General features: G+C 37.3%; 1 pseudogene; it reads right to left on the bottom strand.

The window, feature by feature from the left end:
• Window positions 1-27,624, bottom strand: part of LOC143407867 (actin-binding protein WASF1-like) — a 71,139-nt pseudogene that overhangs the window by 5,685 nt on the left and 37,830 nt on the right.

Raw genomic sequence — 27,624 nt, 5'->3', positions numbered from 1 at the left:
CCATAGATTCTGGCATGTTGCATTTCTATCTTGTTGGATTCTAAGAATTTTTAGATTTCTCCTCTCATTTCTTTGATCAACCATTCAACATTAAAACATTAAAAGTATATTATTCAGCTGGGTGTGGTGGTGGACGCCTGTAATCCCAGCAGCTTGGGAGGCAGAGGCAGGAGGATCGCGAATTCAAAGCCAGCCTCAGCAAAAGTGAAGTACCTATCTCTAAATAAAATACAAAATAGGGCTGGGGATGTGACTCTGTGGTTGAGTGCCACTCAATTAATACCTGGTACACACTTCCCTGCAAAAGTGTATTATTCAATATACATGTGTCTGTATAGTTTTTATAGTTTTTCTTATTGCTTTCTAATTTCATTGTATTATAATCTAATAATATTCAAGGAAGTATTTGAACTTTTTTGTATTTTATAGGACTTGTTTTAGGGCCTAAAATATGATCTATTTTGGAGAAAGTTTCACGAACATCTGAAAAAGTATATTTAGCTGTTGCAGAATCACATCAGTTACACATTCACAATTTTTACATAATGCCATATTAGTGACTGATATATTGATATATTCTGTAGATGTCATTGCATCTGTTTTTACCTCTCAAAGCTAAAGCCTGGGAAAGATATGGTGGAGGCACTGAAAGATGGATTCAAATATAGTATGCAAGAGCTACCAGGAGAAGCTCAACATCAGCTTTCTTTTTAGAAAGCCATAGGTCTGGCTCACTTGGTTTGAAATCCCGTTAGAAATCAGGCAGTTTTTGCTCACAATTGCTCTTTGGCAACTGTGATTGTGGGGTGACAGGATGATTCACCTAGTGGAAAAAACTGATTAAGAACATTAAAAAATTCTAAATTGTGATATGGCTTAAAATTCTTCTTTTTTTCTTCTTTTTTTTCCCCCTGCAATTCTGAGATTGATCCCAGGGTCTCTCATGCACCAAGAAAGTGCTTTACCACTGAGCTACATTCCAGGCCCCGAAATTTTAAAAATAAACAATTTTAAGTATGATAAGATATACATAAAATTTACCATCTTAACTACATTTAAATGCATAGTTAAGTAATACTAAGTATATTCATGTTTTTGTGCAATCTCCAGAACTCTTTTTATCTTGTAAACCTGAAACAACTCCCCATTCCTTCTTATCCCAACTTCTGACAACCACCATTCTACTTTTTTGTTGTAGGAATTTGATAAAAAGTAGGGACTTTATATAAGTGGTATTATACAGCATTTGTATTATTTCACTTAGTGTAAGGTCCTCAGAGTTCATGCATGTTGTGGCATGTCTCAGAACAACCTTCCTTTTTAAGGCTGAATAAAATTCCCACTGTATGTATATGCCACATTTTGTTTATCCAGTCATCTGTTGATGGATACAAAGGATGCGTCCCAATTTTAGTCTATTGTGAATAATGCCGTATGAAAATGGATGTACAAATATCTGTTTGAATCTCTGCTTTCAATTCTTTAGGCTATATATTCAGAAGTGAAATTGCTAGATAATATGGTAACTAGTTTTGATTTTCAAGGAAACCATCATACTGTTTTTCCATGGTGACTCCACCATTTCATATTCTTTCTAGCCATACTCAAGGGTTTCAATTTCTCCATCTCCACACCCAAACTTGTTATTTTCTATTTTTATGACATTAGCCTTCCTAATGGGTGTGGAGTGATATTCCATTGTGTTTTTCACTTGCATTTTCCTAAGTTTACTGCTATTGAACATTTTTCCGTGCTCATTGACCATTGGTGCATTTTCTTTAGAGAAATGTCTATTCAAATCCTTTGCCCAGTTTTAGTCAGTTTTTAAAAAATATTTTTTAGTTGTAGTTGGACACAGTACCTTTATTTTATTTATTTTTTGTGGTGCTGAGGTTTGAACCCAGGGCCCCAAATGTGCTAGGCGAGCACTCTATCACTGAGCCACAACTCCAGGCCCTTTAGTCAGATTTTTAAAAAATGTTTTTATTAGTGCATTATAGTTTTAGTTGCTGTTGAAAGAATATTTAAAATTTTTTTTTCTGATATGTATTTTAAGCAACATGGTAGGGTCTCATTGGGTCTTTTTATTTTTCTCCACTGATTCTGTCACAATCTCTGTTGTGAAACAGTGGACTCTTTGAGGTTAATTTCAATTTTAAGTAGTGGTAATGGTGACTTTCTCTGTTCTTTAATTTTAAATCATGGTGTCTGTGTCAGTTTTTAGATGAGTCAGATGTTATGTCTCTTCAGGAAGGTATTCACTATTTTCTGTGCTGATGACATGGTCTTCTGTCAGGAGCAGTGGCTCAGGATCAAGCATGCCACTTTTGGGATGTGTTTTGTTAGATGGAGCTGCACAGCTCTATTGGATTCTGTGGTAGTGGTCTATATTTTGGAACCAACACAAACCAACACAACCCACTAGAGCCGCAGAAGTTCAATTCTGCCCCAAGTTAATGGCAGTCATATTAAGGTCGTCATTGGCAGATGGAAAGGGTGACTAGCTTCTCACCTAGATACCTTTCAGGCCAAGGTACCTCCTATGTGCTCTAAGTGCAGAAGCTTGCGGCTTCACTGCATTTGTTAGTGTCTTGGGTACAGATTCAAAGCTGCTCTTTGGAGGACAGTTCTTATTCACCTACTGGTGTTCTCAGCCCAATCTATGTTTAAGGCCACACTACGAGGCAAGAGCATAAATCAGACTCTCATTTCCTTAATGTTCTCCATGTCTGGAGTTTTGACACGATGATCTCAATTAAGTATGAAGATACAAATTCACCGGGAATCTCAAACTTTTGTTTGGTTTTCTGTAGAAAAACCATTAAATTCAGGATGAGAAAAAAAGACAACTGAGAAATATAACCAGAGAGCGATGCTAAACACTCATTTCTTTAGTGTCTCTGAGCTCTTTCCTGGTATTAAGTCACTGTACTCTGAACTCAATTCTACAGTATGTTGCTCTGATGCAATAGAAAATTCTGGGCCCTAATTAAGACCTAACAACATTCTCTCAACATTTACAGAGGCTCTTCAATTGATAGAACTACCTGGGATTTTTTTTCTTATTGTTTGTTAAAGATCAAAGCCAGGAATTTTTTTTTTTTGGAAGAAGTTTTGCACTCTCTCTCTCTCTCTCTCTCTCTCTCTCTCTCTCTTTTCTTTAAAGGGAATATTAAGTTATATAGCCTCCATGATTAATTTGCTTTTACCCTGTCAGAAAAATCAGTTTTAACCTCATTCCTTTTTTAATCCAGTATTTTTCGATATGAGAATTTGTTAACTTTGCCTTTTAATGTTTTATATTCTTTTTTAGTAGCTTTATGGAGGTATAATTTATATGCCACAAAATAAAACTTCTAAACTGTACAATTCAATGCTTTTTTTTTTCTTTGTAAATTTACAGAGTTCTACTGCCATCATCACAATCCAAATTTAGACAATTCCATCATCCCCTACAGCCACAATCCCTTCTCCAGGACCTTGGCAACTCACCTATCTACTTTCTGTCTCTATAGATTTGCCAATTCTGGATAATTCATATAAACAGAAACATAATCTATAAATTTTTGTGACTGGCTTCTTTCATTAGATCTTTTTTCGAGAAAACTGCATGCATGTAATACCATAGTACTTCAATCCTTCTTTTTTAAAAATATTTTTTAGATGTCAATGGATCTTTTATTTAATTGATTTATTTTTATGTAGTGCTGAGAATCAAACCAAGGGCCTCACACATGCCAGGCAAGCTCTCTACCACAGAGCCACAATGCTAGCCCCCCGTCCTTCTTATTGATGAATAATATTCCACTACAGGGACACACTGCACTATGTTTATCCATTCACCAGTCGATGGGCATTTGTTTCCAAGTTTTGGACATTATAAACAATACTTCTATGAACATTCACATTCAAGTCTTTGTGTGGATGTATATTTTTACTTCTATTGAATAGATACTCTAGAGTAGAATTGCTGGGTATTATTGTTAATTTATGTTTAACTTTTAAAAAACTATCTCTTTTCCAAAGTAGTAGTACCATTTTACATTTTCACCTATAATGTTTGAGGGTTCTGGTTTCTCTATGTTTTAGTCAACAATCACTATTGCCTGCCTTTGGGATTCTAGTAATTTAAATGATAGTGTGCTGTGGTATCTCATTTTAGTTACAATTTCCATTTCCCTAGTGACAAATTATATTAAGCATCTCTTTTTTAAAAATTGTTTTGTAGTTGTAGATGGACAGAATGCCTTTATTTTATTTGTTTATTTTTATGTGGTGCTGAGGATCGAACCCAGTGCCTCACGCATGCTAGACAATCTCTCTGCCACTGAGCTATAACCCCAGCCCCTAAGCATCTTTTTATTAAACATATTTTTTTAGTTGTAATTGGACACAATCCCTTTATTATTTATTTATTTATTTATTTTTATGGGGGTGCTGAGAATGGAACCATGGGCTTTGCACAAGTTAGGTGAGTGCTCTACTGCTGAGCCATAACCTCAGCCCCAATGTTAAACATCTTTTTAATGTGTGTGTTGGATATATATATATAATTTAGATGGGATCAGGTGGGCCTCAAACTTCTGGGCTCAGGTGATCTTCCTCAGCCTCCTAAAGCTGGGGCTACAAGTGCACATCAGTAATGTCTGGTTATGTGTCTTCTTTAGTGAAAAAAATTTTTTCAAATACTTTGCATATTTCAAAAAATGGGTTGTCTTCTTACGTTGAATTATAAGCATTCTTTATGTATTCTGGAGATAAATTCCTTATCAGAAAAATGCTTTGCAAATATTTTCTCCCATGTATGACTTTTTTTTTTTTTAAAGATTATGTATGATAGCTTTATTTATTTATTTTTTTTTAGTTTTTGGCGGACACAACATCTTTGTTTGTATGTGGTGCTGAGGATCGAACCCGGGCCGCACGCATGCCAGGCGAGCGTGCTAACGCTTGAGCCACATCCCCAGCCCCCCATGTATGACTTTAAAAAAAAATTTTCTTGCTGGTATCTTTTGAAGTGCAAAACTTCTAAATTTTGATGAAGTACAGTTCATCAACTTTTTCTAGTATGAATTGTACTTTATCTAAGACATCTTAAACTACTCTGAGATAACAAAGATTTTCTCTTATGTTTTCCTGTAAAAATTGTATAGTTTTCTCTTATATGTCAGTAAAAACTATAAGGTCTGTGATTCATTGAGTTATGTATGATGTGAAGTTTGAATTAACCCTTTCCTTGTGGATACCTAATTGTTCCAGCACCATTTGTTAAAAGATGACTTGTGTATTGTTGACTCTGTTTTTTAAAAAATTGTTTGTGCCTTTAAAGAAAAGATAGAGTAGGTGGGGCAAAATAATTAATTTATGAATGAAGATGAAGATACTCTTTTGCATTAAAGTCCAAAGTCCTTGAATGAGAGAATGAGTATCTGGCTGATATTTTAAAGAATATCTTAAACAACAATTTTATTTTGTTTGTTTCCTTCATCTCCCCATTCTCTCCCCAGCCCTGCACTGAACATCTGCTGCTATCCTGTGAGGGGAAGTGAAAGATTTAGGTCAGGCATAAAAACAAACTATCTTTGCTGCACTGTTCCCTTTTAAGAAAAAAAACCCCACACTGCTGGGTCAATTTAGTTCTGAATTACCCTATATCAACAATTCTCTAGTGATTTTTAGAAGTTGGCTTTTCCCAGCAAGAAAGACTGCTGTTGCGTGGCCTGGGTGTCATGAAATCCATCTGGCTGGCCACTTTCAAGGATGCTGACAAAAGTCGAGAGACCCTGTTCCTCAAGTATCACAGGACTTTCCCTTACATTTGCTTTACTGATACATTTCTTATAAGAAGCACCTTAAAAGAACTTTATGAGAGCTGGAAATTTTACCCATTTATATCCTGTAAGTATGTCTTGTGTTAGGTAAGGGTAGGCCCTTAGGATAAAAGAGTAGGTTCAGTTGACTAATCCAAGGCAACCAGACCAGCATCCTTGGGGAAATTGTCTCTGGAAAAATATTATCCATTCTGCTCACGTCTTTAAAAAGAACAGAACAGTTATAGCTTCCTTAATGGAAATTTACTGGGTTCCTCTGTTTGATAGTGCTGACCTAGCCGCTATAACTGGGCTACTTTCATCCTCAGGCTTTGCCAAAGTTCCCTCACAATTAAGGCTGTGGCATCATCATCATCAATAAAGTTAAATTGTCAATATAAGTCTAACACTTATATACCAGACACTCTTCTCCTGCATCACCGCTATTAGCTCATTTAACTGTTCCTTGGGTGGATACATTAAAGCGCCTTACTGGAGGGAGTTGGGGGTGTAGAAGCAATTGATATAGCATTTGGAGTAAAGGAAATCCCTCTCCTAAAAGAGCTTTGAAGTCAGAGGAAGGCTTAAGATGATGCTTGAGATGATGCTTGATAAAGCTGAATAGTGGAATCCTTTCTTGAGGCCCCATTTTTTCTTCACTTCTAGAGTTTGAGGCAAAGTGAGAGGGAGGAGACATTGGTCTTCAAGTCTGTGCTTTGATTGGGCATATTATTTTGATGTCCTTCCTCAAGAGCTTCCAGGAGCCCTATCCTCCTCCACCTCCAGTACCTGCTTTAGCGTCTGAGTTCCTCTGTGTGGAACTGGGCCACTCTCCAGCTGTCCATGCTTGTCCATGGCAAGCTGGGTCGCTGTTGATGCTTTCTCATCCTGTGTTTCCATGTGGTAGCCATTTGCTGGAAGCGGGAAGCTTCAGCACAGAGGGGAACAGCCTCTAAGATTCCAGCCTACTACTGGTCAGAACCAGAAATCTCATTGAATTTAGGATTTCACCAGTATACACACATTCTGGCTTCCTCTAAGCAGGTTTTTTTTTTTTTTTTTACATTAAAACAAAGTCAGGAGCAAGTTTTCTGGGAGGAATGAAAGGCAAGGCAAAAAACTGTGAGCACAGGGTATCTGAAACAAGGAGAGGAGCTAGAAAGAGAGGAATAATTGGGAAATGTTTGACTACCTTGGAGTTTTTTCTGAGGGGTTAGCAGAGATACAGATAGATTTTTCATTGTTGCCCCCCAGATCCCACCAGAATTCTAACAGTAGCCTTCACCAGTCTATATACCCCCCCGTTGTTGTCTAATACAGAGGGTCTACTCAAATGATGGGGATGTCTAGATAGAGAAGAAAGATTCAGGTCATTGCAAATAGGAGTGAGACCTAGTTTTAGACAGGTAGTGCCTGGTGGTGCCTGTGGACAGGTGGTGCCTAGAGATAGCTTTAGGTGGTTATTTCCTTCACTGGTGCTTTGATACGGACCCAGCTGCTATAGTTTCAATCTTGAACGTCCCCTGAAAGCCCATGTGCTAAAGGTTTGGTCCTCGGACCATCGCACAATTAGGACTTTGTGGAACCTTTAAGAGGTGGGGCCTAGTGGAAGGAATTTAGGTCATCAGGGGTTTGGCCTTGAAGGGGATTTTTAGACTCAGCCTTTGCTTGTCTCTGTCTTTGCTTCCTGGCTACCACAAGGTGAACAAGCCTCCTCTGTGCAAGCTCCTGCCATGATATGCTGTGCTGCCAACAGGTCCCAAGCAACAGGGCCAAGCAACTATGAACTGAAACCTCTGAAACTCTGGGACAAAATGATCTTTTCCTTTTAAAATATTGATTATACCAGGTATTTTGTCACAGTGATGAAAAACTAACACACCTGCCAATCTGGGTGTGTGTCTAAGATGTTCTTAAAGTTCTCCTGAACTTGACTGAACGTAAGCAGGCTTCTTTCTGACTATTGGCTTCCTTTATCCCTTTTCTTATTTACTTTAGAAAGCTTGCAATTGCAGATTCTTGGTTTCTTCAAGGCATAAATCTTCTCCCAGCCTCCTGGCAGTTTTACAGGCCAGGAAAGTTTTTCTCAAGGGCCTGAGGCCTTTTGTTTGAAATGCAAATGTCAAGAAAGATAGGGCCTTTAACTCCCAGTCTGTGGGAGGGAGGAATCTAACTTCAATAAGTAGGGAGAGCAAACACAGATGGTTTACTCACAGTGACCAACCTTCCCCACCAAAGTCCTCAGTATTTTTCCATTAGCTCATCGTAGGGCTTTAAAACTCTCCTTTTTTAAAAAAATGTATCATCGACATTTTTTAATTTTTTAAAATTTCTTACATACATGACAATAGTGGTATACATCTTTTTGTTTTAAGAGAACTGAATTCAATCTCTCTCCCTTATTACAATATATTTGATTCCTTGGCAATAGTCTTAAATAAAATCTTGCTTGTCTGTATAACTGTGTCTTGTGCAATTTGCCTTCGACATATGTAAACTCTCACAGTATTTTACCTAAACTGACTCCCAGTGAGTTTGAAAAGCCATTAACCCAGAATATAGGATAACTTTGTCATGGTGTGCTGTTACTGGGGTTCTGCCACGTAAAACATTTCACATGCTATCAATCACATTTCATGAGTCCAAAACCAAAATGTTTCTTCTTTGTCATGAGATACACAAGATGTCCCAACTATGAACACAATTTTATATACACATATACACATGTACACACAATTAGTAATAAATACTTAGCTTTTTTCGTAGCCCCTATATGCCAGACCCTGTATTCTTTCTGTATATAGTACTTTTTTCTCATTTAATCCTTACAGTATTTCTATGAGTTAGATACCATTATTTATTTCACAGATGATGAAACTGAGGCTTCCTCCTGCTTATCCTTTAAGGATTCACTAAAGGTAATCCTACCTCATTAGGATTCTGCTCTGTGGGAAATCTGTGTTTCCAAAGAGATTAAGGATGAGCTTCTGTTAAGTTTTGACTCTATCCAACCTACAAGAAACATTGTAGATTTTACTATGCCTTGAATTTCATCTCAAAGTTCCTCTGTTCTCCATTCCCTTTGTGTTTGTCACCTGTAATTCTACTTTTGTGGCTTGGTGCAAGCTCTTGGAGCAGTCATTCTGATCTTGCTTTGGGGTTGCTCAGACAAGGAGAGCTGGGGATCTCCCCTGGTGCTTCCAGCACTTGGTATGGACTTCCTCAGTGGAACTTGAAGATGGTAGCAATTTCCTCTCTGACTCATACATAGGAAGAGATTGCAACATTTTTTTTTTTTGGTCATTCTCTCAAGCATCTGTCCCCTTAGCAGCACTTGAGTGATGAGTCTTACTCAATAGTGATCTATGATGTCACCATCTCATACCTGATGACATCACAGGGCTCAATTATAACAAGAGCCTCAGGAAGTAGACAGAGCAATAATTTCTACTTATTTCAAAATATCAGCAATAATAGAGAAATAAAACCCTGTTAAAAGTATCTAAGTCTTTCTAGCTTCCAAGTTTTTTGTCCCCCCTGAGATGGAAGGGTTTTTCTATACTGACTAATTTCTGTAGCTTTTTTATCGGTCTATACTTATAAGCCACACAGGTGAAATTCCAGAATACTGCATTACCCCCCAAAACCCATCTCTGGGACTGTGAATGGTTCCATGCACTGAGGCAGGTGCTGGGCTGTGTTTTTCACCAGAGTCACCTGTCATGTGGAATGTGGTGAGGTTTTATTCTTTGAACCTGGGAAAAGCACTGTGGGGTTATGGACCATGGCCATTTGAATTCATGGAGGCAGTGGTGAGGTGGATAAGGTGTCTTATCTCCAAGTTCTCTCCTTTAACCTATTGTCATGACTCCGTCTCACTAGGCCTCTAACTCATACAATGCCTGCCTTGGATAAATATAAAAATATTACATTTATTTATTATTGGCGTCACCTCTTGTTTTTCCGTGTTGATGGGGTATTTTATAGAAATTAACACATACTGTTCTAAACAAGGAAAGTTGAAAGATTTCAAAGAATAATTTCCCTTAATTATAAGCACTTTTTGGTATGAGAACTTACTCATTTTATAGCTCAGTTTGTACCCTTTAAATATGCATTTTAAAAGCTAGCATTTATTGGTTTTTATCACAAAATTAAGCACTTTAAGCAGTCCCCCCCCCCAATCTTTCAGTGTTTTATTCTAGAGCTTTGTTGTTCTACAAATAAAAGTTACAAGGCCCCTGTCCAAAGAGAAGGTATGCCTTTAAGAGCAGCACAAATGAAGAAAAATTAAGGGACTGGGACTATGGCTCAGCAGTAGTGCACTTACCTGTCATGTGTGAGATGCAGGGTTCAATTCTCAGCATTGCATATAAATAAATAAAATAAAAGGTCTATCAACAATTTAAAAATATTCAAAAAATTAAGATAAAGCAAGATTGAAAATCAGATAACACATGGATTAATGATGACAATAAGACTCTAATCCTTCTAAAAATGAATCTACTCAAATTTTATTTTAAAGTAAGAAAATGATAAAAATACACATATGGAGTCAATCTGGGAAAACAAGTGAGTCTTTTCTTGGATGCCCCCAGAAACAACCTGCAATTAATTAGTGGCTACAAAATAATATATGATTAAGCAGAATGAAAACAGCTCATAAATAAGTTGGGGGTAAATTATGTGTCTGTAAAGTCAGAAAAGAAATCTGAGATGATTTGGTAAATACTGCATTTTTGACAGGCTAACTTCTGAAGGTGTCATTAGACCTCATGACCCAGAGTCAGTTACCTGCTTCTTGTCACTAACATCTGCAGACAACATATTTAACCTCTGATGGTTTTCATCTATAAAATAAGTAAAATAGTTTGCATATTAATTGAGATAATCTCTCAAATGTTCTTAATACAGTTCCTGTGCACAACAGCTCAAGAAATGTTAAGAATTATTAGAGATAGATTAAGGTTGTAGGTAAAGGAGCAAGCAATGGCCAGACCACCTTGCTACTCTTGTGGCTCTTTTCTACCTGTCCTTAGAACTGAATCATCAATGACTATCTGAGTCTTTCAGTTGCTGTCAGACAATAATGGAATTATCAAAGAAATCTTTCACAAAGTGCTTCTCGGAAATCCAGCTTTCTCTGAGACTTTTTCATTACAAAAGATTCTCAGAAGGTAGCAGATATTTACTATACTAATGAAGCTGCATACACCTTCACCAGTAAGATGGCAAAATAAGAAATCAAAAGAGGAATTCTTTCCCTTAGAATGTCTGCTACCCTTGGAGTCCACTATATCTTGACCTCTTGCAGCCCTCAGAGATGTTGCTGTCAGCCAGTTACTCGTAGGAAGATGAAAAAAGAGGCAGAGAGAATGTGAATATATGTTACATTGACATTTTGCAGAAGTCAAAAAGTTTTTTACCTAGTATTCAGTGTGTATAGCATGAGAATAGGATGATTTGTAAAAAATATGCATTTTAAAAGCAAGGATTTATTGATTTTTATCACCAAATTAAGTATGTTATTTCAGAAAATTTAGAATGCAGAAACAAAAAAGAAGAAGAAATCAAGTGTTAACATTTTGATCCATTTTCTTCCAGCTTTTATAGAAAGTATTATGTATAATTATGCATTTAAAGTTTTAATATGGGTCTTTTAATTTCTAAATTTCTAAAGAATCAATATATCAACTTTGGTTTTCTGGATGTTGGTTTTCATCAGAAGACTTTGTTGAATATATTGGAGGAGTCTCATGGTTCAAAATTACTGTTTGGTTTTTCTTGAGTTCCGGCAGAACAGGACTGTGCTTCTCAAAGTGTAGTCTGAGAATCAGTAACCCCAGCACCAACTGGGAGCATATTAGAAATGAAGAATCTTGGACCCCAGCCCAGACTTAGTGAATCCCAAACTGAATTTTAAAATGATTTCTGGGTATTTGTGCATGCATTTAATTTTGAGTAACACTATTGTAGGAAAAAGTCGACAAAGCATCTTTTCTCTAAAAGAGTTGCTGAGGGCCCGATTAGTCCCTACTCCAAGGACAATATCCTCTCCTACCAGACAATCAACTACTTCCTGAACTCTCACTTTCACAAAAACACTGTTGGAAAAAGAATGGAGAACTCCTAAACAGCCAGCAGGAAAACATTGAGGCTTCTCTCCCAGAAAGGAGATGTAAGACACAAAATAAATCTGGGAAGCACAAACATGCCAGTAAAACTCTGCAAATCCAAAGTCTGTATTGTTCAACAGTTTATTACATTATCAAATTACTTTTCTTGCGCTCACTGTTGAATTACCAGGAAATGGTGCTGAAGCAATTGAAAAGCCCAGCAATAAAGTTCACCAATTGCATTTTCGTTGTGGGGGCTTTTGATGTAGGTGTCTATTGACTTGGAGAATTGAGACCGGCTCAGAAAACAAACAATAGAAAGAAAATACTTCAAAACAACATGTTCTGGAATTGGAGCAGCTTTAAAAATGCAAGTAGACATGCTTTCTCACCCTCAGACCCCTTATTTGCTGGAATCAGAATGTATCTACAAAGCTGGGTTGTGGCAATTTTATGGTGAATATGACTAATGATAGCTCATATTTTTCAGCATTTTATGATTCACAATATACTATGTCAGTGCTTCTAAAACTTTAATGTTCATACAAATTACCTGGGGATCTTGTTAAAGTGAGAACACTGTTTTTTTTTTTTTTTTCCCTAGTAGGTCTATGATGGAACCTGAATTTTTGCTTTTCTAACTAATTCTGAGGTGGTGCTGATATTGCTGGTTAACAAACCATATGAGTAGCAGGTACTTAACCCTGATTTCTCTAGAGAATCACAAAATTATGTAAGATAGGTAGAGTTACCATTTCCCCCTTTCCCTTCTGAGATGCCCAGATGATGATCAGATTATTAACTATAGCCAACATGCTGTTCATTAGGATCTCCAGAACTTACTCATTTTACAGCTCAGTTCATACTTTTCAAACAATAGCTCCTATTTCTCCTACACCTGCAGCCTCTGATAACCAGCTTTCTACTCTGTTTCTGTAAATTTGATTTTAGATTTCCCATATATGGTGAGATGCTCTAGTATTTGTCTTCCTGTGACTTATTTCATTTAGCATAATGTCCTCCAGGTTCATCTATGTTGTCACAAATGACAGAATTTTCTTCCTTTATAAGACTGGCTCATATTCCATATTTTCTTTATTTATTCATTACTAACAGATGTAAGTTTTTTTCCCCATGTCTTGGCCATTGTAAATAATGCTACAGTGAAGATGGTAGTGCAGATAGCTCTTGGACATGTACCTAGAATTGGGATCGCTAGATTATATGATAGTTTGATTTTTCTTTTGTTTTTTAATTTTTTTTTTTTTTTTGAGGAACCGCTACACTGTTTTCCATAATGGCTATACAAGTTTACTTTTCTATCAACAGTGTACAAATTTTCCCTTTTCTCCACATTCTCATCAATACTTGTTATCTTTTATTTTTTGGATAAAGGCCATCCTAACACATGTGGTGAGAATCTCACTGTGATTTGGATTTGAATTTTCCTGGTGATTAGTAATTTTTTCATACACCTGTTTACTGTCTGCATGAATTCTTTGGAAGATTGTTCAGGTCTTTGCCCATTCTTTTTTCAGTTGGGTTATTTGTGTGTATGTGTGTGTGTGTGTGTGTGTGTGTGTGTGTGTTTTATCATTGAGTTCTTTAGATAGCTCTCCCACTTTGTAGATTGCCTTTTCATTTTGTTGATTATTTCCTTTGCTGTGCAGAAGATTTTTAGTTTGATTTAGTCCCACTTACTTATTTTTGCTTTTGTTGTTTTTGCCTTTGGTGTTTTATCCCCAAAATAATTGAAGAAAGTTTTTTTTTTTTTTTTTTTTTTTTTTTTGTTACCAGGGATTGAACCCAGGGGTGCTTAACCACTGAGCCACATCCCTAGCCTTTTTAATTTTTATTTTGAGGCAGGGTCATGATAAGTTGCTTAGGCCCTTGGTAAGTTGTTGAGGCTGGCTTTGAACATGCTATCTTCCTGCCTCAGCCTCCTGAAGCGCTGGGATTACAGGCATGTGCCCCTGCACCTGGCTGAATACAGTTGTTCAAAGTTTTGGTATTAATGAATTCTTCTCCCGCTTCTTTGATTTTTAAATATTAATATTTTCTCTAGGTAATCTTTGAGAATTTTGTTGTGAATTTTATTCCTGGGAATTTTGAATTAGGATGCTAGATTGAGCACATTTACTTTTATTCCTTCAAACGTTTTATAAAATGTCAATAAATGGATTTTTTTTTTTTTTTGAGAAAGGTATAAACCTACAAGGACAAAGCGAACAAGGGAGGAGACAACATTGGAACAATTTGAGATACTTAATAAAGCTGAGCCTGAGCAGTGGGAAACTGAGGATAAATCTGTTTTATACCACCAAATCCATAAAAACGTGAGGAATTGGCACATGGGAACTCCTGGAAGTGGAGAGATACTGCTATATAGGACATCATTGGTTTAAAATATGTTTAAAAAGCAGTTTGGAGGGCTGGGGTTGTGGCTCAGTGGTAAAATGCTAGCCTAGCATGCATGGGGCATTGGGTTCGATCCTCAGCACCACATAAACATAAAATAAAGATATTGTTTTCACCTAAAACTAAAAAATAAAGTGGTTTGGGATCACTACTTTCTTCTTCCACAATTCTTTCTCCTTTTTTTTTAAAAAAATTTTTTTAAGAGAGAGAGAGAATGTCTTAATATTTATTTTTTAGTTTTCGGCGGACACAACATCTTTGTTTGTATGTGGTGCTGAGGATCAAACCCGGGCCGCACGCATGCCAGGCGAGCGCGCTACTGCTTAAGCCACATCCCCAGCCCCAATTCCTTCTCCTTTCCAACTGTGCCTCACAGAATGGCTTCTGCAAAGCAGGCTCATTCGGCCATCAACAGGGTAGTGACTTAAGAATGTACCAGGAACATTTTCAAGCTTGTCCATGATGTGGGCTTCAAGAAGCATGGCCTGCTGGCATTCAAAGAGATCTAGACATTGATCATGAAGGAGGTGGTGAGTACAGATGTGTGCATTGATACCAGGCTTAGAAAAGGAGTCTGGGCCAAAGGAAGAAGGAATGTCCCATATTGTATGCCTATGTGGTTTCCCAGAAAACATAATGAGGTTGAAGTGTCATCAAACATGCTCTGTACTTTGGTTATCTGTGTACTTGCTACCACTAAAACAATCTGTAGACAACCAACGTCTGATTGTCCAATAGTTATAAGACTACAAAAAATAAAATAAAATAAAAGCAGTTCCATCTTCTCTTCCAAAAAAAAAAAAAAAATCCACAGACTTACAATTGTTTTCTCCCCAGCCCATCCTGGAGGACAGCTAAAGAAAATTGCTCACCAGAGATTGTAAAACAGAGGGTTCCTATGCTAGGATTTGTTAGGAACAGTTAAGGGTAGGATTATAATACTGAAAACAGGGATTAAACAAATATTTTTGTTATGAATACTGATTCCCCTTTTTTCCTCAGACTTCTACACTTAAAAAATGTTTGATAGGTAGAGCAATGTCTTCTAGATAGGAGACTGGAAGATCCTTTTGTAGGAAATGGACATTGGGGAAGGGGCTTTCCAAGGAAGTGAACGGCTAGATCAACAAGTACAATGAGGTTCAGGGTAGACAAACCTCAGTCTTAGGCTTGGAACTTCCAATCTGCGCCTTTGGGTACCTTCCTAAATATGAGTAGACAAAAAAGTCCCCCAGCTAGCTGAGAAGAGATATCACCATGAAATATAAAGACCAAAATAAACACACAGGAATAAAGGCAACTTAGGAAAAAAGATTTTATTTTCCAGGGGAAAGACTCCTTAAAAATCATAATTACTGACCTCAGAGAGATATAAGATAATATTGAAACCCAGGTTTGAGACAAAACTTGATTCTCTGCTTCTGTTGGCAGGTGGGGCCTATGCAAGCTGCATGCCTCTGTGTCTGAGAAAGCACATTTTAGAGTTAGCAGATAATCCACAGTAGGAAACGCACTTTCCTTTCCCTCAGACTTAGAACAATAATTTGCTCTGGGTGATTGCACAATGACCAGCATGGAGAAGGAAACAATAAATCAAATAAAATGCTCAGTTGAACATCTTTCTAATAAAGTAGACCACGCTGAGGACAGAATCTCAGAGATGGAAGACAAAGTGGCCGACCTTGAACACTCAGACACAAGAAGATGTCATAATAGTAAATAGTTATTCCCCAAACATTGGTGCAACTAAACAAACAAAAGAGACCTACTCAAATTAAAGTCTCAGATAGACCCCAGTACAATAAAACAGGATGATTTCAACTTACCTCTTTCACTAATAGATAGGTTGTCCAGACATAAACTCAGTAAAGACTCTTCAGACCTCAGAAATACTATAAATTAGATTCAATAGCTATCTATAGAACAATTCATCCAACATCAGCCTAATACACTTTATTTTCAGCTTCTCATGGACTTTTCTCTAAAATAGATGATATTTTAGGTCACAAAGCAGCTCTTAGCAAATACAAAAAAAAAATGATATAATTTCTTTCATCTTATATGATCATAATAGAATGAAATTTGAAAGCTATATCCCACAAAACTACAGTAACAAATAGACACTTGGAGACTGAACAATACACCTTGGAATGATGAATGGGTGATAGAAGAAATCAGGAGAGAAATTTAAAAATTCTTAGAATCAAACAAGAATAATAATATGACATACCAGAATCGCTGGTTCACTATGAAGGCAGTTCTAAAAGGAAAGTTTATAGTTATGAGTGCCTACATAAGAAATCATAAAGATGTCAAATAAGCAACCTAATGATAGATCTCAAGGACCTTAAAAAAGAAGAACAAAAATAGAAAGTCAGAATCAATTTTATTCTGATTATATCACTGATAATTATTTAACTTTTTTTCGAGGGGGGCTGCTGGGGATTGAACTCGGGTCCTGTGATGCTAGGCAAGTGCTCAACCACTGAGCTATACTATGTAACTTACTTACTTCCTTTCTAAAAACTTTCTTAAAGATTATTTTTCATCTATAAAATGAGCATTTTAATAATTAAAAGATCTAATTTTGACCAGTAGTTCTGATCTTTATTCCCACAGAGTCATTTGCCAGTACCCCAAGGAGCTTATTTGAAAGTGACCTATTTTTTCTCTTGCGTTTGCAAAAGGTTCTGAGAAGCAATGAAAAAGACAACAGGGAGATGGCAAGAGGGAGGAGAACGTTTGGCTCTTCCCACAGATGGATGAGTAGTCTATGAATTAAGGGGGATCCTTGTTCCTGGATAATTCTCCATGAACCCACTCCCCCTTTACTCAGAGCTGGAACAATGATTTAATCTGGGTGATTTACACAGTGACCAGTATAGAGAAGAAACCTTGTAATATAATTAAAGAACCATGGCCCTATAATTGACATATGTTTAGGTGTAAGTCATTGAAAAATGACCATCCTCTCTGTGAAATAAGACTGGTCCAGGTGAGGATGGTTCCTCAAAAAAGGAAAACCCAACATGGTGCAATAGGTGCATCGCTAAGGCACTGCGTGTAATTTTGGACACCAAGTTGCCTCTGGTTCAAGTTCCCTTGGGCTCAAGTCTCAGCTTCTTGCTTTAAAATCCTCTATTGCCTGTCACTGTTAAGTGGAGCAGAGCTTCTCAAGCTTGAGTGAGACTTGGAATAACCTGGAGGGTTTGTTAAAACACACATTCCTGAGTCCTATGTTCAGAAACAGACTCAGCGGGTCTGCAGAGGAGCCCAGAATATTAATTTTTAACAAGTTCCCACATGCTGTTGCTGCTAACTGTTGGATCATACTTAGCACTGGCTAAGAATTTTGAGAGGTTCAGACAAGTTTTTTTTATTAGGAAATAGTGTGAATGGCAGACATTCCTAGGGATTTTTATAGTAAATATCCTATAAAAAGAAGAGTATACAAAATGTATTTTTGAACAAATATGTATTTGTTAATTTTAGAGGATAATGATTTAAAAAACCCATTCTACTTACTTGCAAAGTCAAGAAATAGAATATTTCAGTACATTAGAAAACCCTTTGGGGTAACTTGATTAGCTTGTATTTTGGCTGATTTTTAGTATCTATGTTCATGATTGAAAATGGCCTATAATTTTCCTTCTTCACACTATTTTTGTTAGTTTTTGAAATAAATACTATGCAAGGTTCAAACAGTTTTGAAGAATATTTCTTCTATTTTTAAATAGTATATGCTAAATATAATTAAATTATAATTAAAATATAATTATGCTAAAATATAATTTAAATAGTATATGCTAAATTATAATAAACATGGTAGAGCATGTTTATGATGCGTTAGGTCTTGGGTTCAGTCCTCGGGAACACACACACACACACACACACACACACACACAAACATGCACACACAAACACAGATGAACAAATGCCATAGAAGTGTAGAAGTGGCTAAACTATCAAGTCAATATCTTTAATGGTTTTAAAACTACTAATGTTTTCTTCTACTTGAATTGATTTTTGCAAGTTATATTTTCCTAGAAGTTTATATTAGCTAAGCTGTTTTCAAATGTATTTTACCTTCTTCAATTTCTGACATTATTTGTGCTTTTCTTTTTCTTTCTTAATAATCTTACCAGAGGTTAGTCAGTTATATTAGTTTTTTATTTAAAAGTGTTTTGGCTTTGTCAGTTGTCTCTATTAGATGTTGTAAATCTGCCCACTTCTTTCATATATATATATATATGTTGTAGTTGGACACAACATTTATTTTATTCATTTATTTTTATTGGCGCTGAGGCTCAAACCAGGGCCTTGCATGTGCTAGGTGAGCACTGTACCGCGAGCCACAATCCCAGCCTATATATATATAATTTATATGTGGTGCTGAGGAGCAAACCCAGGCCTCACACATCCCAGGCAAGTGCTCTACCACTGAGCCACTACTTCAGCCCCTTGTTTCTTTTCCACTGTTCTTCTTACCCACTTACTTTTTTATTATTTGACATCCCTTTTTTCAGGAGCTGGGGTCCATGCCTCCTGCACTGGAGTCTCAGTGGGCTTGTGACTGGCTACAGTGGAAGTGACACTAGGTATCTCTGAGGTTGGGTCACAAAAGGTAATGTGGTTTCTTCCTTGTTCACTGTCACACTTGCTCTTGGAGTCCTGAACCATTATGGAAGAAGTTTCATTACCCAGGACTGCCATGCTGGAGAAGCACATGTAGGAGCCCCAGTTGAGCCTGTCCTGTGATTAAAGAAAGTAAGATTGGAATTGGATACGGAAATCAATAAATGTTATTCACCACATCAATAGACTTAAAGATAAGAACCATATGATCATCTCGATAGACGCAGAAAAAGCATTCGACAAAGTACAGCATCCCTTTATGTTCAAAACATTAGAAAAACTAGGGATAACAGGAACTTACCTCGACATTGTAAAAGCTATTTATGCTCAGCCTCAGGCTAGCATCATTCTGAATGGAGAAAAATTGAAGGCATTCCCTCTAAAATTTGGAACAAGACAGGAATGACCTCTATCACCACTTCTATTCAATATAGTTCTCGAAACACTGGCCAGAGCAATTAGACAGACGAAAGAAATTAAAGGCATAAAAATAGGAAAAGAAGAACTTAGATTATCACTATTTGCAAATGACATGATTCTATACCTAGAAGACCCAAAAGGGTCTACAAAAAAACTACTAGAACTAATAAATGAATTCAGCAAAGTGACAGGATATAAAATCAACACGCATAAATCAAAGGCATTTCTGTACATCAGCGACAAAACTTCTGAAACGGAAATGAGGACAACCACTCCATTCACAATATCCTCAAAAAAAAAAAATAAATAAAACACTTGGGAGTCAACCTAACAAAAGAGGTGAAAGATTTATACAATGAAAACTACAGAACCCTAAAAAGAGAAGTAGAAGAAGATCTTAAAAGATGGAAAAATATACCCTGTTCATGGATAGGCAGAACTAACATCATCAAAATGGTGATATTACCAAAAGTTCTCTATAGGTTTAATGCAATGCCAATCAAAATCCCAACGGCATTTCTTGTAGAAATAGATAAAGCAATCATGAAATTCATATGGAAAAATAAAAGACCCAGAATAGCAAAAGCAATTCTAAGCAGGAAGTGTGAATCAGGTGGTATAGCGATACCAGATTTCAAACTATATTACAGAGCAATAGTAACAAAAACAGCATGGTACTGGTACCAAAACAGGCGGGTGGACCAATGGTACAGAATAGAGGACACAGAGAAAAGTTACAACTATCTTATATTTGATAAAGGGGCTAAAAGCATGCAATGGAGGAAGGATAGCATCTTCAACAAATGGTGTTGGGAAAACTGGAAATTCATATGCAACAAAATGAAACTGAATCCCCTCCTCTCGCCATGCACAAAAGTTAACTCAAAGTGGATCAAGGAGCTTGACATCAAATCAGAGACTCTGCATCTGATAGAAGAAAAAGTTGGCTCCGATCTACATATTGTGGGGTTGGGCTCCAAATTCCTTAATAGGACACCCATAGCACAAGAGTTAATAACTAGAATCAACAAATGGGACTTACTTAAACTGAAAAGTTTTTTCTCAGCAAGAGAAACAATAAGAGAGGTAAATAGGGAGCCTACATCCTGGGAACAAATTTTTACTCCCCACACTTCAGATAGAGCCCTAATATCCAGAGTATATAAAGAACTCAAAAAATTAGACAATAAGATAACAAATAACCCAATCAACAAATGGGCCAAGGACATGAACAGACACTTCTCAGAGTAGGACATACAATCAATCAACAAGTACATGAAAAAATGCTCACCATCCCTAGCAGTCAGAGAAATGCAAATCAAAACCACCCTAAGATATCATCTCACTCCAGTTAGATTGGCAGCCATTATGAAGTCAAACAACAACAAGTGCTGGCGAGGATGCGGGGAAAAGGGTACTCTTGTACATTGCTGGTGGGACTGCAAATTGTATGGCCAATTTGGAAAGCAGTATGGACATTCCTGGGAAAGCTGGGAATGGAACCACCATTTGACCCAGCCATTGCCCTTCTCGGACTATTCCCTGAAGACCTTAAAAGAGCGTACTACAGGGATACTGCCACATCGATGTTCATAGCAGCACAATTCACAATAGCTAGACTGTGGAACCAACCCAGATGCCCTTCAATAGATGAATGGATAAAAAAAATGTGGCATTTATACACCATGGAGTATTATGCAGCACTAAAAAATGACAAAATCATGGAATTTGCAGGGAAATGGATGGCACTAGAGCAGATTATGCTTAGTGAAGCTAGCCAATCCCTAAAAAACAAATACCAAATGTCTTCTTTGATATAATGAGAGCAACTAAGAACAGAGCAGGGAGGAAGAGCAGGAAGAAAAGATTAACATTAAACAGAGACATGAGGTGGGAGGGAAAGGGAGAGAAAAGGGAAATTGCATGGAAATGGAGGAAGACCCTCATTGTTATACAAAATTACATATAAGAGGTTGTGAGGGGAATGGGAAAATAAACAAGGAGAGAAATGAATTACAGTAGATGGGGTAGAGAGAGAAGATGGGAGGGGAGGGGAGGAGGGATAGTAGAGGATAGGAAAGGCAGCAGAATACAACATACACTAGTATGGCATTATGTAAAAATGTGGATGTGTAACCGATGTGATTCTGCAATCTGTATTTGGGGTAAAAATGGGAGTTCATAACCCACTTGAATCTAATGTATGAAATATGATATGTCAAGAGCTTTGTAATGTTTTGAACAACCAATAAAAAAAACAACAACAAAAAAAACCCCCAGCAAACTACAGGGACACAGCCACATCAATGCTCATAGTACCACAACTCACAATAACTAAACTGTGAAACCAACCTAGGTGCCCTTCAACAAAATTTTCAAGGAAAAAAGAATGTTGAAGACAGAAACCTAAAGATTAAATGAGACTGAAATCACAAAAACAAACAAACAAGCAAACAAACAAACAAACAAACAAAAGATTGGAATTGAATTCTTCTGTCCCTAGTCCTCCAGACATACTCTTCAAGTCACTTCGCAGTTTCGGGGTCGTCATGGCTGAAGCTCAAATTCACTGAGCGGAGATACATCATCCTCTCTATGAATATAACTGCATGTTGTCATAGTATGCTTCTGTGTTTCCAGGTGGTTTCTTATGTACATAGATAACCAAAAGAAAAAAAAAATGCCTACACAGGCCGTTGAGAATTCACGTTTCTCAGTCTGTCACTATTTCTTGATTTATTCACATCCACTTATCTGTGAAGATCAAGAAATTTGCTTGGATATGGAAAGGTATACGTAGCAACCATTGTCCTCCCTTTGTCTTGAACTTGGCTTAGGATCTTTGGCTGCCAGGCAGCATCAATCTTTTAAAGGATGAATGTCTCTGGGCATTCCAGCCATCTCAGAAGAACATGATGCACCCCACCTGTGGGTTCATCTTTCACTGATAGGTTTCCTTTTCCTGTTGCTAAACACATTAGGTGATCATCTGGGGAGACATCATGTCTGGAGCTTACTTCTGTTCTCTTTATTTGCTTCTGAAAAGCAAACTAAATAGCACTTCAAGATTACTTCCCCTTGACAAGAACTATTTTAAAATCTGCTCTGTAAACTTGGAATGGAACCATCATTTAACCAGCTATCCCACTCCTTGGTTTATACCCAAAGGACTTAAAATAAGCATTCTATAGAGACGTGGCCACATCAATGTCTATAGTAGCTCAATTCACAATAGCTAAACTATGGAACCAACCTAGATGCCTTTCAACAGATGAATGGATAAAAAAATATGATATATGGATTCTTCTGTCCCTAGTCCTCCAGACATACCCTTTTTACACACACCCACACACACACCCACACACACACACAATGGAATATTACTCAGCCTTAAAGAAGAATTAAAATATGCTATTTGCAGGTAAATGGATGGAGCTGGAGAATATCACGCTAAGTCAAATAAGCCAATCCCAAAAAACCAAAGGCTGAATGTTTTCTCTGTTATATTGATGCTAATTCAGAATAAGAGTGTGTGTGTGGGTGGGGGCCAGGGAAGAATAGAGTTACTTTGGATTAGGCAGAGGAGAGTGAAGGAAGAGGAGGGCGTATGGGGTAGGAAGGATAGTAGAATGAATCGGACATCATTACCCTATGTGCATATATGATTACACGACTGGTGTGATTCTATACCATGTATAACCAGAAGAATGAGAAGTTATACTGTATATATGTGTGATCTGTCAAATACATTCTACCGTCATGTATAACTAATTAGAACAAATAAAAAACCCAAAAAAGAAAATAAAATCTGCTCTGAGGAGGTCTGTGCTTTCTTTTGAGGAAGTTTTAGGAGAAAGGCTGCCTTATCGTTCGGCCAAACATTGGTCCTGCCAGATTCATTCTGTGGGTATGAATGTGGCCTTGTCTTTGTCCTTTGAAGTACTAGGGCATATTGTACAGGAAGTTCTTTATTGGGAGTTATGAATAATGTCTATTTAATGAGGATTTAGTGCTTTTATTTTATCTTCCTGGGTGTTATCATGCAGAACTTTACTTTTCATATCTTCTCTTCTTCTTTGGTATCATAATATCAGTATAATAAAATCCTTGAATAAACTCATTGACAATATTAATCCTGTTTATTTATAGGAAAATTAAGCAGGTTACTCAGTAAGCTGTCTCTGAACTTGGATCACTTACGGTGTTCTGCAGTGCTTTGAACTTTTATCAGGAAAATCCTGGAGGGAATGAACTGAGACTTGGTAAGGAAATTTGACAGTAAAATGAATGACAGAATCTAGTTAAGTCTGTTTTCAACATGTCCTTTAGATTTGTTAGGCTTCACCATTTTCTCAGACCAGAAGAGAAGGCTGCTGCCAGTTTTTGCCCCCAGACTCAATTCCCTATCAGTTATTTTACATGTAGCCGTCACATGGTTTTTTTTTTTTTTTTTTTTTAAGAAAGAGTGAGAGAGAGAGAGAGAGTGAGAGAGAGTGAGAATTTTTTAATGTTTATTTTTTAGTTTTCGGCGGACACAACATCTTTGTTTGTATGTGGTGCTGAGGATCGAACCTGGGCCGCACGCATGCCAGGTGCTACCGCTTCAGCCACATCCCCAGCCCCCGTCACATGGGTTTGTAAGGGCTCAGGCTATGTCTTATTTGTGGCTATGTTTCCATTACCTAGCACAGTGCTAACACATAGTTGATGTACAACAAATGTTGAAACCGTCAATGGAACCATATTGCTTAAAGAATGAAGTCTATTTTCCTTGGCATGACCTTAGTAGGCAGTCGATACATTCAGACAGATGAGCAGTGTTCAAAAGGGTGTGGGTGACACTGAGGCAAGACAGGTAGTAGTCAGGGTTTAAGCTGGAAGGTTTAAGCAAAAATATCCTGGGAGACACTGATAACAATTTATATAAGTGTGTACATGTACACATACAAACACGTAAGTATTTGAGAAGTGGGGATTTTAATGAGAATAATGTATACTGTTTTTGTATTTTGCAGCAGGTAACTTTTCATTGTTTTTCTTTGAAAAAATTTACTTTTGCTTCTAAAACAGTCAAAAGTAAAGTTAAAAAAGTACTTAGCCAGACATGGTGGCACATGCTTATAATCCTAGTGAGTCTGGAGTCTGAGGCAGGAAGAGAAAGTTTGAGGCCAAGCTTTAGCAAGACCTTGTCTCAAAATAAAAAGATAAAAAGGGCTGGGGATGTAGCACAGTAGTAGAATGTCCCAGAGTTCAATCCCCAGTATTCCACCTGCCTTCTGGCTACCACAAGTACTTTTTACAGATTCAAAACCCAATCTGGTATATTTGTAAACTTCTTATAGTACTAAAAATTCTATCTAGATTGGTGTTAAATAAAGAAGTTTACAAATAAACAAGACTAGTTTCTGTAAATCAGAAACATCAGACACTTTATGGTAAAAACATATCCACCTATGAAGTCTGTTCCTCATGACAGGAGGGCTGCTTTCTCATCTTCCCCCTGACAGGAATAGGAAGGGACGGGGTGTGTGTGCGTGTGTGCATGCACACACGTGAGTTAGTGAAACATCCAGATTCCAAACAATAAGTTACTTCTGATTTTTCTTAAATTTAAATTTTTTTTTCTTTTCAAATTTAAGAAGACAAATTTTCAAAGGTATTTTTTCCAGGTATTCGAGAACAATTGCATACATAATCAGTGCTTCAGAAGTAAATTTCTGTCCATTTTAAGTACACATTACTGTTTTTTTTTTTTTCTCAAGAAACTAATATTGACTTTTTTATTACAAGCTCAGTAGTCTCCCCTTATCCATAGTTTTACTTTCTGCTTTTTCAGTTAGTCATGGTCAGCTTTGTTCTTAAAATAGTAAATAGAAAATTCCAGAATTAGGCTATTCATAAGTATAACTTTTTACTATAGTACATTATTATCATCGTCTACTTTATTGTTAGTTAGCATTCTTAATCTCTTACTGTGCCTAATGTATAAATTAATCATATACATGATGTAAATATAGAAAAAACCATAGTATATGTAGGGTTTGGTGCTATTCGAGGTTTTAGGCATCCAACTGGGGATCTTGGAACATATTCCTCATGGATAGCAGGGAACTACTGCGTCAAGGTGTATTATTATTATTTTTTTAAATAAAGAAAGCCTCCAAAAGCTCAGTTGTGTACAAGAAAGTAACTGCCGCAGTCTCTGGCTGGGCACAAATCACGAGCCACTCACAGCTTTGTAGATTCAAACAGCAATTCTTTATTCCCGATCTCACACCGGCCTTCTACAAACACGTTCTGGGGAAATCCACGTTCTCTGCCCAAATCCACACTCCACTGGGCTTCTGTCTCCCAAATATATTCTGTCTGACCCTAAGAACTCAAGAGGAACTCAGGCAGCAGGATATGCCCTATTCTAAATGGGGAACGCCCTAATCTCCTATTATGCTAAACCGGGAACACCCTAAACACGAATCCCCCCTGGTCCTTGAGCAAGGTCACCTTACATGCAATGTTGCTGCAAAATGTCCTATTTCCATGAGTCCTTCCACTAAAGGAACATGGCGGTACCCTGGCAAGGAAATTGTCATACCTACTTGGCTGATGGCTCCCAGCAAGTAACAATGAAAATCCTATATTTGAAAAAAGGCAGGATTTATTGTAGTCACTTGAATCTAGTGTGTCAGGGAGGCTTGCTTTCAGGGCCAGTGTCTGAGTTGGCTTCGAAGTAAGAGTGAGACCTGAAAGTGTGAGGGAAGGAATCTGTGAAATTTGTGTAGTTTATTATCAAGACCACATAAGTAGAAACGTCTGTCAATTGTTTTCTCTAATAGAAAAAGCTAAATCCTGGAAAACACGAATTTGAGATGCTGGGAGATGCTATGGGATTGGAGGAGCCCTCCCAGTTCCCTGTCTTCCACTCCATACTGCAAACCCCAGTGTCTGTACATACCAGCTAGAGAAATCCTTCTAAAAATGCCTCAGTTAGGTCATGTGACCTCCTGGTTCCACATAGCCTAGGGCTTCACATAACATTTATGAATAGAATCAAAAAAATCTCAGATTTTGGCCAGCTCTCAAACTAATCTATACCATTCTCCCCTTTGAGCTCTTGGCTTCATCCATGTTGAAAGTTTCCTTGCTGTTTCTGGAACATGCTTTCATTAAGACTTTATACTTGCTACTCCTTTTGTTTTGAAAACTGTTCTCCCAGATACTTGCATACCTCATTTCCTTGCTCAATGTCAGTTTTTCAGAGGCCTGTCAGACCACTCTCTGCTCTGCCCACTTTGAATACTCACTCTTGTCTGATAGTCTAGATAGATGTCTTTTCACTATCTATTCCATTGGAAAGTGAGTTCCTTAAGAGCAGAGAGTTGGCCTCTCATGAACACTGATGTAAATGGTGTGGTTGTCTGTCCATTATAGCAGGCAAAAATCTTCAATCAAAAATCTGAAACAGTTTCTTTGGTGAAAATCCATAGAAAGATTGTATGAATGAGTTTGAGGGTTTTCATGGTCAACAATAAAAACACGAAACAGATTTTAAAGGAACTTAGTAAATGAACAGGGTAAGATTTGTTGACATGCTCAGTGTAGGAATTGAAAAGTTTCATGAGAAGTCCTTGAGAAATATTAAAGGAACTGATAAAATCACCTAAAGAAGACATTTAAATCTATGGGACATGAAAGGGGTTTTCAAGGGTAATTTGAAATACATGAGAGTTTGCACTTTATGGACCACCCCCGCCTCCCCGGCCCCCACAATCCTGGAGTAAGATGTGACTCCATGACACAGAAAGACAGACTAAGATTTGACCTAGGGGTATGCTAGAATTGGTAGGGTTGATGGAAGATCTTTACAATGGAAGTGATTCTGTGCCTCACCCATCTTTCAAGATAATAAGTATTTAGGAAGAATCTTGATTTTTGCCCAAAATCAAACTATTGGAAGTTGTGAATTCCAATAAATAAACCTCTATCTGGTTTATTGTCACCTCTACTTGGCAAACATTAAAGAGGTTGAGTATGGGCTGTTGATTTCCTGGTTTGTCATAGAGTTGGTGATTCATTAGGATTTTCCAGTGAATACTACCTTAACTGAATTTCTTGTTTGGAAGTACCATGTGGCTTGCCTACAATTTGCAACTGTGTGATACACAAGAATGCTTTTGAAAAGTGTACTACAAGTTGAGGAAAAGGTGATTTTGCTTCTGTATTACTGA

The sequence above is a fragment of the Callospermophilus lateralis genome, chromosome 10 (genome assembly GCF_048772815.1).
Source record: "Callospermophilus lateralis isolate mCalLat2 chromosome 10, mCalLat2.hap1, whole genome shotgun sequence".
Classification (NCBI taxonomy): Eukaryota; Metazoa; Chordata; class Mammalia; order Rodentia; family Sciuridae; genus Callospermophilus; species Callospermophilus lateralis.
Note: the sequence above shows the minus strand (reverse complement) of the source record. Positions and strands in the feature narration are given on the sequence as shown.